A 19,153-nucleotide genomic window follows, 5' to 3' on the forward strand; every position below is an offset into this window, starting at 1 on the left:
AAGACTTATACAATGAAAACTACAGAACCCTAAAGAGAGAAATAGAAGAAGATCTTAGAAGATGGAAAAATATACCCTGTTCATGGATAGGCAGAACTAACATCATCAAAATGGCGATATTACCAAAAGTTCTCTATAGGTTTAATGCAATGCCAATCAAAATCCCAACGGCATTTCTTGTAGAAATAGAGAAAGCAATCATGAAATATGGAAAAACAAAAGACCCAGAATAGCAAAAACAATGCTAAGCAGGAAGTGTGAATCAGGCGGTATAGCGATACCAGACTTCAAACTATACTACAGAGCAATAGTAACAAAAACAGCATGGTACTGGTACCAAAACAGGCGGGTGGACCAATGGTACAGAATAGAGGACACAGAAACCAATCCACAAAACTACAACTACCTTATATTTGATAAAGGGGCTAAAAGCATGCAATGGAGGAAGGATAGCATCTTCAACAAATGGTGCTGGGAAAACTGGAAATCCATATGCAACAAAATGAAACTGAATCCCTTTCTCTCGCCATGCACAAAACTGAATTCAAAATGGATCAAGGAGCTTGATATCAAATCAGAGACACGCCGTCTGATAGAAGAAAAAGTTGGCTACGATCTACATACTGTGGGGTCGGGCTCCAAATTCCTCAATAGGACACCCATAGCACAAAAGTTAATAACTAGAATCAACAAATGGGACTTACTCAAACTAAAAAGTTTTTTCTCAGCAAAAGATACAATAAGAGAGGTAAATAGAGAGCCTACATCCTGGGAACAAATCTTTACTCCTCACACTTCAGATAGAGCCCTAATATCCAGAGTATACAAAGAACTCAAAAAATTAGACAATAAGAGAACAAACAACCCAATCAACAAATGGGCCAAGGACCTGAACAGACACTTCTCAGAGGAGGACATACAATCAATCAACAAGTACATGAAAAAATGCTCACCATCTCTAGCAGTCAGAGAAATGCAAATCAAAACCACCCTAAGATACCATCTCACTCCAGTTAGATTGGCAGCCATTATGAAGTTAAACAACAACAAGTGCTGGCGAGGATGTGGGGAAAAGGGTACACTTGTACATTGCTGGTGGGACTGCAAATTGGTGCAGCCAATTTGGAAAGCAGTATGGAGATTTCTTGGAAAGCTGGGAATGGAGCCACCATTTGACCCAGCTATTCCCCTTCTCGGTCTATTCCCTAAAGACCTAAAAAGAGCATGCTACAGGGACACTGCTACATCGATGTTCATAGCAGCACAATTCACAATAGCTAGACTGTGGAACCAACCTAGATGCCCTTCAATGGATGAATGGATAAAAAAAATGTGGCATTTATACACAATGGAGTATTACTCTGCATTAAAAAATGACAAAATCATAGAATTTACAGGGAAATGGATGGCATTAGAGCAGATTATGCTAAGTGAAGCTAGCCAATCCCTAAAAAACAAATGCCAAATGTCTTCTTTGATATAAGGAGAGTAACTAAGAACAGAGTAGGGTCGAAGAGCATGAGAAGAAGATTAACATTAAACAGGGATGAGAGGTGGGAGGGAAAGGGAGAGAGAAGGGAAAATGCATGGAAATGGAAGGAGACCCTCAGAGTTATACAAAAGTACATACAAGAGGAAGTGAGGGGAAGGGGAAAAATAATATAAGGGGGACAAACGAATGTCAGTAGAGGGAGCAGAGAGAGAAGAGGGGAGGGGAGGGGAGGGGAGGGGGATAGTAGAGGATAGGAAAGGCAGCAGAATACAACAGACACTAGTATGGCAATATGTAAATCAATGGATGTGTAACTGATGTGATTGTGCAATCTGTATATGGGGTAAAAATGGGAGCTCATAACCCACTTGAATCAACTTGTGAAATGTGATATATCAAGAACTATGTAATGTTTTGAACAGCCAACAATAAAAAAATTAAAAAAAAAAAAAGCAACCTCCAATTAACAAACCTACTGGACATGTTTTCTCATCTGGTCTCCTCAATGTCTCTTGACTTCTCATTCCCTTGGCTTTTTCCAGGACCTGTGCATGTCCTGTTTTCTTTCTTCTTATTATTCTTTTCTTTTTGATCTTGTTAGGACTATGTACATGTGTCATCTGTCAAGTTCTCTTTTTGATCTTTTCCCCTTGCCAATGCTATACTCATTCATCCCTCGACGATGTCATTCTCTTTCATGACTTTAGATCTGGAGAAATCCCTGAAGAGTGATTTCCAACTCCCATATCCACTTAGAGGCTGGGTGCAGTGACTCACACCTGTGACCCCAGTTACTCAAGAGGTTGAGGCAGGGGGATTACAATTTCAAGGCCAGGCTTAGCAATTTAGCAAGACCCTATCTCAAATAAAAAATAAATAAATAAATAAAAAGGCCTGGAGATATACTTGGCAGTAGAGCCTTCCTGGGTTTAATCCCCAGGACTGAAAAAAAAAAATTCCATACCCACTTTGAACTCATCTCCTGAGTTCAACTGCCCACTGCATGCCATATTTGGGGTGTCAAAATCAATGTTTCCTCAAACTACCTGAGATGAGTGCTGCTGGCCCCAGCCTAACCCTGCAGCTCCAGTCTCTCCCACCTTGTGCCTTCGTCAGTTCCAGGAGCGATGGATAATTTCACCACAATGTCTCCTGCCCTTTCTTTCTGTCCATATTGCCTTGATGAGGCCTCTGGTTTGGCTTGGACAATTCCAATAGTCTCTTATTGACCTTCCTTGCCCCACAGACCTCTCCTGTTCACCATTTCTTGATTGATCTTACAGTCTTACATTGGTCCTTACATTGGTTTTGTCTTTTCATAAATTTTATTACCACCTAAATTGAGTGGAGTTGCCCTTGTGGGCATTAACTCTTCAGACCAGCTAAATGGTTCCCTTTTATTCACTAACTTAATCCCATCTTTCACTGGACAATGAATTATGGGAATCTTGTGGACCAAGCACTGTTTTAGGTAATGAGAATGGACAGTGGGAGCAAGACAGATTAAAATTAATGCAGTTATGGATTTTGTAATTTAGTAGGCTTCAGATTGTAAGACTTTATATTTGGTAAGGTCAATAACCTAGAAATTCCATTTTATTTTCAAATTCTACTGTATTAGCTAACTTTTGCTACAATAACAAATAGCCATAAAAACCTCAGAGTCCTAAAACAACAAGCATATATTTCTCACTTATAAGTATGTAGATAGGTTGGGGCACATATGCTTCAGTTTGAGAATGAATTAAGTTATTATTATTATTTTTTTGGTACCAGGGATTGAACCCAGGGTTGCTCAACCACTGACCCATATCCCCAGCCCTATTTTGAATTTTTTTTTAAGAAATAAGGTCTCACTGAGTTAACTTAGTGCCTCGCTTTTGTTGAGGCTGACTTTGAACTTGCAATCCTCCTGCCTCAGCCTCCTGAGATGCTGGGATTACAGGCATGTGCCACCATGCCTGGCAAGAATGAATCAAGTTTGGCAACCTGGGGCATGTTATTCTCATGGTGAAGGTCAGAAACTCCAGAGTAGTAAGTGATCAAAGAAAGTTACATGGCTAAGACCAGCATTGCTGGATGGTGCAGCTTACTCCTTCCATGAAGGTGATGGGGAGGAGAAATTTACTCTACTGCACCCACAACCTTAAAGGACAAGCTTAAACTCTTCTTTCTTAATTACTTTTAAGAAGCTGCAGAGATTTCAGTATGCATTCTTTATGTTCCATGGTCTGTTTAGAGTTAATATTGTACCAGTTCACACATGGAAGAAACTCGAAACTGTGTAGTTCATTTTCCAGTCCCATCTGTTATGCTATGGTTGTTACATGCAATAAATTATGTATAATGAACATTAAAAATAAAAAATTTTTATTTTGAACAGCCATTGTGCATTTTTATAAAATTAAGAGAAAAAATGGTCTTAGAACATATTTCCATTTCCAGTGCCCTTCATTGTTTTCTGAAGATCTGGGTTTCTCTCTGTTATCATGTCCCTTTATCCCAAAGAAATTTATTTTCCCCAAAGAAATTTATTTGTCCTTGATTGTGGTCCAGGTCTGCTGATGAGAACTCACTCCCTTGCGCGCGCACACACACATACTCTCATTTATCTGAAAGTATTTTTGTTTTATCATTATATCTTAAGGGTATTTGAACCTAACACAGAATTTGATAGGCATAGTTTCTTTTTTCTTTCAGTATTTAAAGATGTCATTCTACCTATCATGCTCATCTGTTTTCCTATTTTTTTTTTTAAAGACAGAGAGAGACACAGAGAGAGAATTTTTTTAATATTTTTTTAGTTTTCGGTAGACACAACATTTTTTTTATTTGTATGTTGTGCTGAGGATGGAACCCAGCACCCCACGCATGCCAGGCGAGTGCGCTTGAGCCACATCCCCAGCCCTTCCTATTTTTTTTCTTCACTCTCTTACCCTATTGCCCATGTTGGGAACCCTTTTCCTAAACTCCCCCATCTTCCAAAGCAGGTGCCTGCTTTGTTTAGAAATTCATTGTCTGTCTCCTCCCATCCCCCAGGAGAAATTGCCCCAGTCACTTGTGAATATGGAAATATGCCAGAAGGGGGATTGGAGTAGGCTATCTCTGTGGCTCTGCAGGTAGAAGAGACAAACATGTCCCTATTTCAGATGATATGCCCGTATATTAATAAGAAAACCAAATAAATGCTACCATGAGAATTATTAACAATTTAATTAAATTGCTAGATACAAAAAATTATAGATTTATAAAATTAAAAAATTTTCTTTATGCTAGCAATAAAAAGTGAAGTGAAAACCTTTGAGTATCATTCATATGTGAAAAGATAATGTATTTAGAAATAAACTGATGAAAAAGATTCAACATGCTTATGACTTTAACTACCAAATACTATTGGATATAAAACAAAGCATGAGTAAATGGAGAAATACTTCGTGTTCTTGTACAGGAAGATTTAATTTTAAAAAACTGCCAATCATTCTAAGTTATTTTAATGCAATTTCAATGGACTTCCATGTTTTGGAAATAAATATGATACCTACATAGTTCTGTGGAAAGATAATTGTCTAAAAAAATTCAGTGGAAGAAAATGAAATCTGAAAATGGGTTAATGAAAACATGGGAAATTAATATAGTATTCAAAGATGGCATTTCAGGTCATGTCAGAAAGGATGACTTATTTAATAAATAATAATGACTATGGGCTAATTATTTAGAAGAAAACAAACTTAATATTTAAAAAAGCCCAGATGGATTAAGTTGCAATATAAAAAGTTAAATAATAAAAATACTAGAAGAAAATTTAAAATATTATTTACATTATTTGGGGGGTAACTTCTTATTAAGAAATACAGAATCAATGAGTGCTCTGTATTTATATACAATATGATAGGAAATTGATATGATTATATATATTTGTATGTATATATTTATGCTTTTATATATTTTTATATGTGTGTATATATAATGTATACATCTAAGTAAAAATATTAAACATTGTATAGCAAAAGACAATAGAATCTAAACACAAATAATATACACACAAAAATAATATAGCACACATAGGGCACCATATGTATGGCAAACCTTTCTTTCTTTTTTTTTAGTTTTTTTTTTTTATTGTTGTTTTTTGGTACCAAGAATAGAACTCAGGACCACTTAACCACTGAGCTACATCCCCAGCCCCTTTTTGATTTTTTATTTTGTGACAGGGTGTTGCTAAGTTGCTTAGGGTCTTGCTAAATTGCTGAGGCTGCTTTTGAATTTCCAATCCTCGTGTGTGTGTGTGTGTGTGTGTGTGTGTGTATCCCTATACCCTAGTATAAAAATATAAAAAGGAAGAGACAAATAATCTATTAGGGAAATGGGTAGAAGGATAAGGTGGCAGAGTTGGCTGCATATTTTTGTGCCGAAAGCAGGCATCCAATCAGGAAACAGATTAACCAGGCCCTGCCCCTGCTCCATCAGTTGCTGTCATGTGACAGTTTCTCATCAATGGAAATCGTTGTGGCATTGACAGGGTCAAGAGGTTATGGAGAGGGAACTCCATCCTTTCAAATTTCTAGGGCTTGGTGGAGCCACAGGATGGAAGGAGCCTACGTCCCTGAATTTTCTGGAAAGCTGTCCACCAAACGCTTACGTTGGACTGTTACATGAATGAGAAATAAACTTTTATTATTATTTTACTCCCTAAAAGTTTGAGCATTCTTTTTTATTAAATTACATTGCTCAAACAAATAAAGAACATGAGCACAAAATTCATGAAAGTGAACAAATAGCTAATTGGTCAATGAACACATGACTAAAAGTTTTGCCACTGTGCTAGTGAAGAAAAGGCAAACGAACAAAGATGATACTTTTGAAAACCCCATTCATTTTTCAAAAATTAGAAGAACAACATATACAGCAGCTAAAGTATACAGAAAGAGATATTGCTGGCAGGATTGCACAATGCTACAATGTTGAGGGGAAGCAATCCGATATTATTTATTAAAATTGAAAATTTGTACTTATTGTACAAGATCACACATAATATATATTTCATTTTGTGTGTAACTTGAATATAATCTAAACATTAGATTTTACTTCCAGTTTCAGAAATACTGGAAGAAAGAAGTTAAACAGTCTATTGTATGAAAAATTAAAATAAAAATCAAGGAAATGCTTAAAAAAATAAAGAAAAGAAAGAAGTTAAATGATACCATGGAAGAAATAAAGAAATTCAAAATGTGGGACATTCTATAAGATAACTTAGCTGGGCAACTTTAAATAAAATGTCATAAGCAAAAAAGAAAAAAGAGGCCAGGATTCTTCTTTACTACAAGACATTAAAAGACATAAAAACCAAATGTAATACATTAATCTAAATTGTATTCTGGCTAGAACAAAAGCTATAAGGAATATTCTAGGACAATTGGGAGAAATTTGAAAATGAGCTGAATATTAGATGATCTCATAAAATAGTTTTAAATTATTTTATATATGGCAGTGGTTTTGTAGCTATTCGTGAGATTATTCCTATTCCTAGAGCGGCATTCTGAAAAAATATGGGAGTAAATTTCCATGATAGCAGTGAACTGTCAAGTGGTATAGCAAACACATACATTATATATACCCATTAATAAAGATAAAGCACATGTATACATTTTGTCCAGCAGTTTCATTTTTGTGAACCTATACTACAAAATAAATGTAGCAGCACATGAAGTAAGGGTGTTTGGGGCCTCATTACTTATGGTGACAAAAAGCTAGAAACAACTGGGATGTCCATTATTATAAGAATATGAAGAAGTTATGGTATATCCATGTTGTAGAATATTATATAACAACTAAAAAGAATGAGTTGGATTTATCTGTATTGACTTGTAGAGATACACATGATGTGTTAAGCAGGAAAAATGATGTAGTATAATATGAATCCATTTTGTATGAGACAATGTTCATAAAAATAAATCATAACTTCTATCTACCTACCTATCTACCTACCAACTTATTTATCATCTATCTATATACTTATCATCTATGTTTGTGTTCAAATATGTGTATATGCCGCAGTCTGGCTGGGCACAATCAGGAGCCACTTGTCAAAAGAAACTAACTTTATTTTTAGAACCACACACGCCAAACAAAACAGCCTCTCAGGAAAAACCCTCAGAGCCTCAACTGCCACCACCGGCTTTCCACAAGCCTCTCTCTCCCACACAAGCTTCTCTCCACCTCCCACAATCCTCCTGCTCTTGAGGCCAATTGGCTGGGTCACGTGGGCGGAGCCAAAAAAGTCCCCCAATGAGCAGCTCCGTGGTCTGAAAGGGCAGGGAAACAGCCCAATGAGCATCACCGCAGAGGAGCCAATCAGCTAGATGTTGCTGGGGCCGAGGAGCCAATCAGCTAGATGTTGCTGGGGCCGCTGTGAGCCAATCATCAGCCAGCAGCTGGAAGTTTGCTGGCAGCTGGAAGTTTGCTGGGGCCCCTTTGGCTGTGGCTCTCAACATCTCCCCCTCTCTGTTTAAACAACAAGCATGTGGCTTAGGGACCGTGCCTGTTAGGCAGTCCAATTCAACATATGGTCCTTACCCGTCATCGGATGAACTGACCTCTAGGCATCAGCCTCCTGTCTTAGGTTGGTACCACTGCAATTGGATCATACCCGTCACTGACTACTGGTCCAGCATACAGCCATACTTGTGGATAGGCCTTTGCACCTGTGGGGGGGTGAGGTTCTTTGCCTCACCTCTGTTGGCCCCCAAATTTTAGACCATCACTAGTAGAGGAGGATGCAAAATGCCATGACATTAAGCCAATTGAGGGCTCCTTTGAAAAATTGTACCACCGGTGACATCATCAGCAAAAATACCCCAACACTACCACAAGTCGCTGCACCAACAGATAGTTCACAATGCATACAGGTGAGCTCACAATGTGTCCAGGCAAGTTCTGCAAGCAGTTCAGTGATGGCTATTGTAGAAGCTGTAGATTGGTTTTATCTTTGACTTCACCAGCACTGGGATGAAGATAGGAATTCTGGCAATAATGGCTAAAGAAAAAATTATGTAACATTACAGAAGGCACTAAAAGAAAACAATTTTCTTAACAATTTACATTGTCTTCACCGGCACTGGGATGAAGATAGGAATTCTGGCAATAATGGCTAAAGAAAAAATTATGTAACACTACAGAAGGCACTAAAAGAAAACAATTTTCTTAACAATTTACATTATCTTTAAGAGAATTATTAAATATAATGAAAAGAAAGGTGAAAGTAAACAAACAGATCTGTTAACCTTCTTTTTTGTTTACATATTAAAACAATCCTCAACAGTTGTTTACCCAATTTAAATTAAACCATATAAATCACGTGAAAAAAAAATATTTGGATCCATTTTATCATGAGCGCTCATCATATATGATATATGGACATACGTACATTCAAACATATAACACAAAACACAAGTGTGCACACATAATATAATACATACAACACATAACATTATAGTAAAGGCCTTATAACTTTTTACAGGTGAAATCTCCATTGCAATGTTTAAAAACTCTATAGTCAAAAAATAGAACTGATCAGCAAAACATTAACCTAGGTCTGTATGAGCTCAAAAAACAAAATAGAACTTCATGATATGGCAAAGGGCAATAATAAAATAGATATTGAAAAAAGCATCCTGGTTCTGTTGCAGATGTAAGAATAGCCAAACTGGAGTTTTGGATATCAGTTGTTATGGATTTGAGCCAAATCATCTTCTTTTTGGTCTGTAGAAATCGCTTTAGTTAATCTTTCTGGAATCCAAATCGGCTGCTGTTCTCCCTGTGGAAACACATAAACAGACTCCCGACTCCAGACAATCACTGGGTCAGGACCTTGGTTAATCTCTCTGGAATCCAAATCGGCTGCTGTTCTCCCTGTGGAAACACACAAACAGACCCCCGACTCCAGACAATTACTGGGTCAGGACCTTTCCATTGTCCTGTTAGAATATCCTTCCAAAGTACCTTGGGCTTATGTACATTTTTTGGACACATATGCCTTTCCGCAGCACTAAGTCCTGATGAATCCAAATTTAAAAAGTTTAGAGTAAAAAGGGTTATTTTAAGTTTATCTTTGGGGAATATATACCCCTTCCCAATTCCTTCTTTTTGCTTTAATAAGTACATTTTAATAGTTTGATGAGCTCTTTCAACTATGCCTTGTCCCTGTGGATTGTATGGGATTCCTGTTATATGAGTAATGCCAAATGTTGAGCAAAATTGTTTAAAAGAGGTAGAAGTATAACCAGGGGCATTATCTGTTTTTAACTGTTTTGGAACACCCACAGTGGCAAAATTTTGTAAGCAATGAGCTATAACATCTTTAGTTTTTTCTCCGGCATGAAGGGAGCCCATCAAAAATCCAGAAGAAGTATCAACTGTAACATGCAAATATTTTAATTTTCCAAATTCTGGCAAGTGCGTGACGTCCATCTGCCAAATATGGTTAGGTATCAATCCTCTAGGATTGACTCCAAGATTAACTTGTGGTAAAAAGGTCACACAATTTTGACATTGTTTTATTATTTGTCTAGCTTGTTCCTTAGTTATTTTAAAACGCTTTTGTAAAGTATTAGCATTGACATGGAACTTTTTATGAAAATTTATAGCTTCTTCTAGTGTAGAGAAAATATGTATGTCATGTGTAGTTTTATCTGCTAAATCATTGCCCAAACTAAGGGCTCCAGGCAATCCTGTATGTGCCCTGATATGTCCTATAAAGAATGGATCTTTTCTGTCCCAGATTAGACTTTGTATAGTGGAAAGCAAAGAGAAAACAGTAGAAGAAGGGGAAATCCTACCAGCATCTTCAAGAGATACTATAACATTAACTACATACTGACTATCAGAAAATAAATTAAATACAGAATCTTTAAACATCACAAAAGCTTGTAAAACTGCATTAAGCTCTACCTTTTGAGCTGATTGTTTGGGTACTAAAAATGTAAAAGTTTGATCAGGGGTAACTACTGCTGCTGTACCATTATTTGACCCATCAGTGAATATATTTGGAGCATTCATGATAGGTGTTTTTCTTGTCATTTTTGGAAAAATTACAGGATGCAATGACCAAAAAGACAATAAAGGATTAGATGGTAAGTGGTTATCAAATGAAACATTAGATTTGCACATGATTATTGCCCAAGTATTTAACTCATTAGCTAACTCATCAATTTGATTCATAGTATATGGAGTAATAATTTTATTGGGAGAAATTCCAAACACTCCCTTTGCTGCTTTTATTCCTTTGAGTATTAACTGTCCTACAGCCTCAGGATACCTAGTAAGAATAGTGTTAGGAGAATAAGATAAATGTATCCATAATAATGGACCTTCTTGCCAAAATACTCCTGTAGGAATATTTTTTGTTGGTAGTACAATAAATAATAAAGGCAAACTTATATCAATTCTATCCAAATGCATATTTTCCATATATGTTTCAATGATTTTTAATGCCTTTCTTGCTTCAGGCGTTAACATTCGGGGTGAATTTGGATCTGATGGACCTTTTAGGATATCAAATAAAGGTCCCAACTCTCCTGTTGGTATACCTAAATAAGGCCTTATCCAATTTATGTCTCCTAATAACTTTTGAAAGTCATTAAGTGATTTGAGTTGATCTACTCGTATTTGAATTTTTGGTGGACGGACCATGGTTGAGGATAATAGAACTCCTAAATAATTAATTGGAAAATTTAATTGTACTTTATCTATTGCTATCTCTAGATTATAATTTTTTAATAAGTTTGTAAGTGTGGCATAACATTCTAGCAATGTGTTTTTATGTTTGTGTGCTAATAATACATCATCCATATAGTGAAATATTTGTAGTTCAGCATTTTGATTTCTAAGTGGCTGGATTACTTTGTTAACATAAATTTGACACATAGTTGGGCTGTTAGCCATCCCTTGAGGGAGTACTTTCCATTCATATCTCTGATCAGGACCTTCATGATTCAGTGCAGGGATAGTAAATGCAAAACGTGGACTATCCTCAGGATGAATTGGAATTGAAAAAAAAAACAATCTTTAATATCTATAACTAAAACATACCAGGTTTTTGGCAAAACAGACAACTGAGGAATCCCTGATTGAGCATGTCCCATAATAACCATCTCATTATTAATGGCTCTTAAATCTTGCAATAATCTCCATTTACCAGATTTCTTTTTGATGACAAAAATGGGAGTATTATGGGGAGATACAGAAGGTTGTATATGTCCTTCTGCTAATTGTTGTTTGACCAGGTCATGGGCTGCTTGTATCTTTTCTTTAGTCAGGGGCCACTGAGGAACAAATAGTGGTCTTTCTGATTTCCAAGTAATTTTTATTGTCTCAGTGGCCCTTTCTGAAAATCCAACCCATGTCTGTCTGTTCCTTGATCTATTTGTATTGGTGCTGCTATACCTTGTTCTTGTTTTTCTAATCTTTTTCCTTTCCTAAAACCTTGTCTAGTCATAATAGTGGGTGCATTTTGGTTGATGTTATTTGTTAATGTCAAACCTAATTGATCTAGGACATCTCGTCCCCATAAATTTACGGGAAGATGATCCAATATATATGGCTGTATAGTTCCTTCACATCCTTCAGGATCCTTCCAATCTAATACCATTGCACTACTATGGGGATTAGTCGCCACTCCTAGGCCTCGAAGCATTTGAGTGGCTTGTTGTAATGGCCAATGTTTTGGCCATTCTTGATGAGAGATGATGCTAAGGTCTGCACCTGTATCCAGTAGCCCATTAAATTCATGTCCTTGAATATTTAGTTTTAGCATGGGGCGAGAATGTAAATTTAAAGAAAGCATAGCCCAATCTACACCTGTGGAGCCTAATCCCTTGGAACCTCTTTCTACAGTACGACTGGAAAATTTATCATGTAGGCTGGGTATTATTAGTAACTGTGCTATTCTATCTCCTGGTGAAATTACTGATATACCCTTTGGAGAACTGGCTATAATTTTTATTTCACCTTCATAATCGGGATCAATTACCCCAGGACTTATCATAAGTCCTTTTAGAGTAGAAGAGCTGCGTCCCAATAATAAGCCTACTGTTCCTTTGGGAAGAGGTCCTTTCACCCCTGTGGGAATGATTTGAACTCCCATCTCTGGAGTTAGTACTGCTCTGGTGGAGGCGCAGATGTCCAACCCTGCGCTCCCTCTGGTTTGTCTGATGAGGGATCTGATGGACAATGTGTCCTGGGCACTACCCTGATGGGGTTGCTGGGTTCCTCCAGTGCTCCATATATTTGTGGTTTTGGGCCCCGGAGCATTGGGCCCCCCTATCCATTTTTTGGCAATGGAGCCCGATGCCTTTCTCCACGATATCGTGGATAAACACCTGGTCCTTGTTCGTTTTTTGATAATGGAGTACCCTCTATGGTGGTTTGAGAACGGCATTCATTAGCCCAATGTCTCCCTCTATGGCATCGTGGGCAAATACCTGGTATTCTACTCCTTTGATACCTAGTTTTGTTAAACCCTCCTCCAATGGGGCAATTCCTTTTAAAATGTCCTGTTTGTTCACAATTGTAGCATGTTCTTGGCCTGGCATCTAAAGCCTGTTTTACTGCAGCTGCCACAATTTGCCCTTGTTCATTAATGTCTCTGGCATCTAAAGCCTGTTTTACTGCAGCTGCCACGACTTGCTCTTGATCATTAATGTCTCTACATAATTTAATATATGTGTTTAAATCTTCATGTTTCCATGGTCTAATGATATCTCTGCACCAACGATTCGCTTGCTCATAAGCCAGGTGTTTTAGTAATGGCATTGCTTGTTCTGTATTCCCAAAAACTCTGGTAGCTGTTTGAATAAGCCTATCTACAAATTCAGCATAAGGTTCATTAGCTCCTTGTATTACCTTAGATAATTGACCTTGTAAACCTCCATGTCCTTGTAAAGTCTTCCATGCCTTAATTGCATCTGCAGCAATTTGTGCGTATACGCCAGGATCATATGCAATTTGTTGCTGCTGATCCTCATAAGGTCCCTTTCCTAACAACATATCTAGATTTCTCTGAGGATAACCAGCTGCTGCATTTCGCCTAGCCGTCTCCGCAATTGATACTCACTAGAATAGACCCTTATTCTAGATGAGGTTTGGCCTTTCATGTACAATACTTTTGCAGCATCATTATCCATTGCTATTCATAGATGTCTGGAATATTTTGTTTGCTGACATGAGTTCTGACCAAAGAAATAATTTTAGAGCAAAATAATGCAACAGTGGGTTTATGCCTAAGGCACTCACTAGTCTTATTAGGTGCTCCCTCATCCAAAACAATCCAGCTTAGTAGAATGCCTTCTGATGAGCTGTTATAGAGCACATTAGGAGACAGCATCTGAGATGTTGGGATACCATTCTGCAGTATGTGGTAATCAGTATTTGGTACTGTTTCCTCCATAATCACAGTACAAGGATCCAGAAACCAAGGATCAAAGATGGACTTGGCTCCTATCTTTAGGAGACTCACTGGTGGAATTTCTTCTTATCCTTGTAACTTTGGAGTTATAGCTTTTAGTTAACAATAAGTGGCTGCTTCCACCATGGGTCATAATGGTTCCATCAAATTGAGAGTTGAGACTTCTGCCTGGACAATTACGGGTTTTCAAGCACTGAACTAACAGACAAAGGAAAGCTCACTGCACTGACTGGGATGATTGATCCTGATATCCAGGCAGAAAATAAATTGCCATTACAGAGTTGGGGCAGGGAGGACTTGGCTTGGGGTCTAAAAGATTCTCTAGCAAATCTTAATACCATCAAGTTCAATAACAAGGGTGGGTGGAAAACTGAAAACTGAAGTAGGATCATATAAGATTCATTTCTTTAGGGATGGAAGTTAAAGAAACAAAGTAAAAAAAAATCCCACCAAGTGAGGGATTGGCTGGCTCTGGGGAAACGGAACATCGACTGAGTAATGGAAGAAGAAAATTACAAATATCAACAAGGACCTCCTGTCCCTTTCTAGAAATTAGGACTGCAGCAGCTATGTCTTGTCTTCCTTGATTGTCATTGCATTATTGATAACTGACTTTATAATCTAGTCTCTAGGTTACAGAAACGTAGATGGTATTCCTTAGAAGAGGAATCTACAATCTGAGATGGGTCACAGTGCACAGGGGCTCCATAGGTCTTCATTTGTAGGAAAAATTGTTGCATCTTGTAGTGGAGAAGCAAGTTGTGTGAGATTTCAAGCAAGAGCAGAATGTTGTGTGTGGATGTTGGCGAAGGAAGTGGTTTTTTACTTATTGTTTCTGTTCTGAGACCATATTCTGCTCTGTGACTTTAGGGTTGAGACTCTGCAAACTTCATTTCCCAATCTTCTTTGCCAGTTTCCTGTCAGGCCTGTTCATCAAAGGCATGGGAGGGAGTTAGAAGGTGGAATAGAATGGAGAAGGGAGTCCCTGTTTTCAGTTCCTGTAAGAATTGTTTCAACACGGGCAGCCATTAGGTTTGGACTTCCACATGGTTGAACATCAGCAGGACAGGCCTCTTCTCCAGGGTTCAGACAGAAGCCCTGGGAGGCTCCCTCATCCCAGCTCAGAATATGTTAATCTCACCCTTTCCATTTTATTCTCCCATGTGCTCTGGCAGTTTGACATTTCTGGATTCTTCTAGAATTCACGCCCTTTTCTTCCAGCATCAAACACCTGTATATCCAATTCCCTGTAATATTAAGCCCTCTGTGCTTGGAATATCTAGTACAATTTCTGTTTTCCCAACTGGACTTTCTGGTCTCACTTTTGTACCCCACTTAATAGTCATGCTTACCTATCTATCAATCCTCTGTCATATCCTAATCTAATTAACAAGGACGCAGACGTTTTGGGGGAAGATTCATGAGTGAGGTCAGCAGTAGCTTCCCAAGGATGGAGTCTGTCTTTTCCTCTTTTCTTCCTTCCTTGTTCTCTGTTCCTTCCTTCTGGGCCTCTAGAATCTCACATCCCTTCCTTCCAAACTGGTCCCTTCTCTTGCCAATTACCTCTAAAAGGAACCAATCACTAAGGTATGGAAGCTGATGAAGCAGAGGCAAAGAATGATATCACTGGGAATTATTGATTCTTTAAAACACTCTTGGGGCTGGGGCTGGGGCTCAGCGGTAGAGCGCTCGTCTGGCGTGTGCAAGGCGCTGGGTTCGATCCTCAGCACCACATAAAAAGTAAACAAATAAAATAAAGGTATTATGTCTATCGACTACTAAAAAAATAAAAAAATAAAGTTTTTAAAAACATTCTTAAAGCTACCAAAGTCTTTCATGCTCAAGAGAACCAACAAAGTGTGACTATAAGATGACCTGCAGTGACCCTGGAAAGGTTACACTGGTCTACTCTGACCAAGGGACTGCACAAATCTCATCATAGTGTTTTGGAGGTCTGGGAGCTCTGGAGCAGATGATATGCCTTAGTAGAGGAGAGACAGCATTTGGAACTTTCCCCCCAGCCCTTTTTCCCTCAAATACTGCAAAACTTAGACAAAAATAGATGATTCTTTAGGTAGATAGATCAGATGCAAAATACTTCACTACCCTTGAACTTGAGTATTCTCTTCCTAGTAACTTCAAGGAGAGAGAAGTCCTTAGACGGGCAGCCAGAGTATTTATAGAGACTAAGGCTTTCTCTTTGTGTCACCTACTTTAAAGTGTATCGATTGGGATGGTTTGGCTGTTAAATAACAGACAATCAAACTCATAATTACCTAAATAATACAGCAATTCTACCCTGAGGTCTATATCAAGAGTAATACCATATAATAACTTGTTCATAGCAACATTATTCATGACCATTCATCTACTAATAAATAAATAAGCAAAAGGAGATGTAGCCATACAGTGAAATATTATTCAGCTATAAAAAAAGAATGAAGCCATGATATATGCTATAATATGGGAAAACTTTAAAACATTATGCTAAGTGAAAGAAGTCAGCCACACAAGAACGATTTATTATATGATTCCATCTTAAACTATGCACAACAGACAATTCCACAGAGACAGAAATTTGTGGAATTTAGGGCGGGGTGAATGAAAGGGTGGAGGTGGTGATGACTCAAGGGTATATGGAGTTTCATTTGGAGGTGGTAAAAATGTTCTTGAAATGGTTTATGGCAATGGTCACGCAATTCTGAATATTCTAAAACCATTGTATGGTACAGGTTAAATGGATGAATTATATAGAATGTGAATTTTTTAATAAAGCTGTCAGCAAAAATTAGTACTTGAATAACAAGGGAATTTATTTCTCTAGTAACAGGAAGTCCAGAGTGAGGTCACTTTTAAATTCAGTGGTTTAACCATGTCATCAAAGACCCTGGCTCTCTCCATCCTCTGGCTCTTCCTCCCCAGCTGCCCTCGTGATTTTATGACAACAGTAGCAGCCTCACATCCTGGAGACAGGAAAAGAAGAGTCCCTTCCTTATGTCCTTTTATTTTGGGAAGAAAAGCCTTTCCAGTAGTCCCCGAGCTAACCATCCATCATATCCTCCTAATCCCCAGCCAGGGCCTGGAGTCACCGTGGCTGGCTCCGAGCAGTCAGGTTTAACTGGGATTCTCAGGCAGAGAGGTTGAACTCTGGGAGTTAATCAGAACTCTGTCAGTATGGAAGAAAGCAGCCCAGACATCTGCATGGAGGTGGGGAATATTATTGTGGGAAAAGTGTAATTAGAGGTGACTTTGAATTTCTATTCATCTATCAATCTACCTAGCTACCTACCTACCTACCTATCTCTCTCCCTCTCTCTCCCCTCTCTGCTGACCCACCACCTGTCTACATACATGCATGCACACACGTGTGCATGCACACACATGTACATACGCACAGATTTAAAATGTTTATACTTTTGACTTCTTGTAATAAAGGGGTATGAGGAGAGGGGAGGGAGGGAAAGGGAGGGGTCAGGGGATCAGCAAGGATGGTGAAATGTGATGGGCATCATTATCCAAAGTACATGTATGAAGACACGAATTGGGTGTCAACCTACTTTACATACAAACAGAGATATGAAAAATCGTGGTATATATGTGGATTAAGAATGTAATGCAAAAAAAAACCCCAACAAAGTACAGATATAAAGACATGAATTAGCGTGAACATACTTTATATACAAAGATATGAAAAATTGTGCTCTATATGTATAATAAGAATGGTAATGCATTCTGCTGTTGTGTATTTTTAAAAAATTAAATAAATAAATAAATAAATGGAAATTCTAAGGAATTCTTTAAAAATAAACTGAGCTAACAAGTTTTCATCCAGACAGCAAGGTATAAGATCAATATACAAAACGAATTGTTTTTCTGGGTACTAGCAATGAATAATCAGAAAATAAAATTAAGGCAAAGCAGACCAACACTCTGAAAAGGAAACTACCTCACATAAATCATTTAGTTAATAATAAATGATAAATGTAGGATGAAAAAAAAATAAAGAAGTATGAGGGTTTTTTTTTTAATTGCAAAGTTTGCATTATTATTAAAGTGTCTCAAGTCTGGGAGAATTAACAAGAATAATGCTGACATGGACCCAGGCTGGCTGGCATTCTCCTGGCCTCAGATCGTTTGGAGTCAAGCACAGTTTTCCCAACTCTCCGTCCTGGTGAAAGTGTCCAGGAGAGGCCAGCCGGAGGGAGCAGCTGGTGGGGTCTTCTCAGAGTGAGGGCACACACTTGATCTTGGCACCGCCCACCTATCTAAAGTTTCCTATCCTGATCTTGCCTTGGCCAACATTGGCAAGTGGCACATGCAAGCCTCCCCGGTCACATGTGGTTGTGTTTAACTCTATAGAACTTTGAACCAACCTCCAGCTGCGCCAGTGGGGAGATCAAAGTCAATAAAGTGAATATATTTTATAAATGGTGAACTTTTGTGAAGAAACAAAACTCATTTAAGCCAAAGCCAAGGGGAGTGTTATGTTTTGACTGATGCATAAAACAAAGAGACAAGGTTGTTTCCCCTGTGTGTTATTTGGTTTTTTGGGTTTTTTTTAAGACTGTTTATTAAAGTCCATACTTTAAAATAAACATAGAGAACTCTCGTGTTCTTTTTGTAAACACGTTTGAGTCCTTTGAAGCCAAGGATAATGAGTTTGATAACAGACGATTGTTTATCCTCTCCTGGGCTCCGTGTTTAGTTAGCTGGGTCTTGAAGTCTTTAAAACTCTTTCACTCTGGAGAAAGATTTTTCAGAATTGACTCCATTAGATCAGAGGGAGAGGGAAAAGAACTCAGGAGTTAGCTTCTCTGAAAATGAGGTCCTTTCCCTGGAGAGCTGCACAGCCTGGACCCCAGGCTCTTCTTCTTTGCTTCCACGTGCAAGCTGGTACCCGGAGCAAGTCCTCCCACCTGCCAGGGTGTGCTGATGAATGTTGAAGCATCAGCTCTGAAGGGTGAAGGAGAGGAGCCCGAATTTGGCCCGAATCAAGCTACCCAGAACCCCCAGGGGACCCAGACCCATGAAGTGAGGCAGCGCTCAGGTCAGACAGGGCAAGGCAGCCCTAGCACCAAGGCTGCTATCTCTGCCCTCCTCCACGATCTTTTCCTTCCTGGGCTTGGGAGTTAACAGACAACTCGCTTCAGTAAATATTTATAAGCAGCAGTTTCCCCTGCTGGGGGGGGGGGGCTTTCTTT

The sequence above is a fragment of the Marmota monax genome, unplaced genomic scaffold, assembly GCF_021218885.2.
Source record: "Marmota monax isolate L192 unplaced genomic scaffold, Marmota_monax_Labrador192_F-V1.1 WCK01_AAM20220418_F8-fsc00066, whole genome shotgun sequence".
Classification (NCBI taxonomy): Eukaryota; Metazoa; Chordata; class Mammalia; order Rodentia; family Sciuridae; genus Marmota; species Marmota monax.